This window comes from Leopardus geoffroyi, chromosome D2 (genome assembly GCF_018350155.1).
Source record: "Leopardus geoffroyi isolate Oge1 chromosome D2, O.geoffroyi_Oge1_pat1.0, whole genome shotgun sequence".
Lineage (NCBI taxonomy): Eukaryota > Metazoa > Chordata > Mammalia > Carnivora > Felidae > Leopardus > Leopardus geoffroyi.
The window spans coordinates 85,469,553-85,472,052 of NC_059334.1; the positions used below are offsets into that span (position 1 = coordinate 85,469,553).

The 2,500-nt window shown below is 51.7% G+C and overlaps 1 protein-coding gene across 13 annotated transcripts in view; it reads right to left on the reverse strand.

Moving 5' to 3' along the window:
• The window catches only part of EBF3 (EBF transcription factor 3), a 128,011-nt gene that overhangs the window by 13,464 nt on the left and 112,047 nt on the right, over positions 1–2,500 (reverse strand). The window lies entirely within an intron of this gene.

Genomic DNA, 2,500 nt, shown 5'->3' on the forward strand with positions numbered 1-2,500 from the left:
TAAATCAGCGGCACACGCGCTGTGTGTACAGTGCATGAATCACGGCCGGGACTCCGTCCGACTGCACACTCCGTGTTTAACAAGCTTTATAAGGAGCCATTGGGCTTTATTATGGCTCTGCCTGACTCCAACAAAAACTGAGCCCGGAGGCCCGGGGACGCGAGTTAAGATGAAAATACTTATTAGAGTGCATTACTTCTTGATGTAGATATCGTTTTCCGCGGAGTAACGCCACGGTGCATGGCACGACATAAATCAGGGGGTTTTCTGAGCCTAATAGGACCTGCCGCCATCTATTCATTACGTAGCCGCAATTTGGGCCATCACTCATTAGCACGTAATTTGATGATTAACACCACCCAACTCAGCGGGTCTGCACGGCGCGGGGAACACAAAGGCGCCGGCTTCGAGGAACAAGGTTAGAGGCTGCCTTTGCAAGCGCTCTCCCAAATAATCGGTCACCGTTTTCCTCGAGCGCCGGCGTCAGCACCCACGGTGGGTCACGCGCACGTACGCTCGATGATTCGCCCGTAAGCTGAGGGCCACAATATGATCTGACATCCCCTCATGCATCCCGGAGACAAAGGTCCACGCAGGAATGTGAAGTAAGACATTTTCTTGTTAATAAAGCATTGATCCGACGTATTGATTTTACATGACATGGCTTTTGCTGCGATTTCGCCCTCTTTTTTCTTTGCAAATAGTAAAGCTCTTCAGAACGCCTCCGCGTGTGTGACGCGGCCGTCCAACTCTCTGTGATGTAAATTCCGTATGTGTAAAACCACTTCATAATCAAACCATTAATCATCAGAAGCTGTCAGCGTTGACTTGGGGACAATTTGTCATATCTCTGCCTGCCCAGGACGAGGGCGTCCGGCAAAAGTTGTGGCGCGGCCAGCCGGGCGGCCGGGCCTCACCGAGCCACCCGGGCCAAAGAGGATTAGATGAAGTATTACGTTGCTTGATTAGGGAACAAAAAGGGTGGCCCACTGTGCATTTCTAACGTGTCCGGTGTCTCCTCTCTCCCAGCTAATCACCATGACTGTTTGACTTAATGAATCGGCCTGATGAAAGGTGATCAGAAAAGATAGATGGGCGGCCACTATTGATTTCATGCAAATGCCCCTGACAGGTGATGGACGCTTTAATGCAAGCTTTCAGAAGCTTTATGACTTGTAATAACCATACACTCTCATTCTGGGAGAGACATTTTCCAATGTTTCAGTTGAATTGATATTCTCCTTCCAGGACTGAAAATATTTTAACGCGGCATAAATACGAGGGTACCTTTCACCACCCCCCCCCCCCGCCCCCACTTCAGCCCAGAGAGCGCTTGTGTCCCAAGTGCGCTGCCAACAACGAGCTCGGCACTCCGCCGAATGTTCGGGAGATGACGTGTAACTGTGCCATGGGAGGTCCCCGCCACGCGGGACGCCACAGAGGGCGGGGGGTGGGGGCCGCCGGTGCGGCCCGAGATGCCACCGGGCGCCCGGGCGCCCAACGAATTCACGTGGAAGCATCAGAAAAGCCTGCCTTTGCCTTTAAACTGCAGAAGGGACACGCGCTCTGGGTGCTTGGGGGGGGGAGGGGAGGGGGGTACCCAATCTGCCTCGGTGCCCCCAAGAGCAGCGGCCAGCAGCAGGCCCGACCGGCGGCCTTCCGAGGGCTGAACCGCGCGGAGCCTGTCCCGTGGCGCCTGGCGGGACCGGGAGCCGCTCGGACCTCGCTGGCAAACCTGCCACGGGAGGAGAAAGCACAAGACCGAAGGCACACATCTAATAAATCCTCGGCGCGCCGAGTTTACAAGGCGAGGGCCCAGCCGGGCCAGGGCGAGGCTCTGGCACGTCCAGTCACAGAGCACCGAGCCAGGCCAATCAATACCACTTTCCTGTTTTAGAACTGGGTAATTATGAGGGGGAGAGATTGCCTGACCTTTCACCTGCACTGCATTACTTTGCTGATATTAAGATAAATTGCCTGATTTTGGGTAAACATATGCTGCAATTCAAACTGTCAGCACTGGTTTGCTCAGGGATAATTTGTATTGATCTCCCAGCTTCTTCCCAATTTTGCTTACTGACCTCGCGGATAATTAGAGAAGGAGCCTTGGGTGAGCTCGAGTCGGGGACGAAGAAGAAATATGAAGAAGAATAAAGCAAATTTGTTTTATGTTAATATTTGTAGGGTCCTCCTACCGCCCTCACATCTGTCAGCATCAGGAGAGCCGTAAATTAATGTACTTGGTTCCTGAGCAATTTATTCCAAGGAATTATTTAGCAGCATGCTTAGTCTCCGAACATGTGTCACTGGGTTAAATTAATTTAAACTCTGCCTTAAACACAACAAAAACAAATGTTATTTTCTGCTGAAGGGGAAAAAAAACCAAGACATTTCTCAAAACACATTATAAGCTTCCAACTTGCTGCACGGATTCGCACATATCTGCAACCGAGAGGGTGAGTTTTATAATAAGCCGCCCCCCCCCCCCACCGAAGTAATT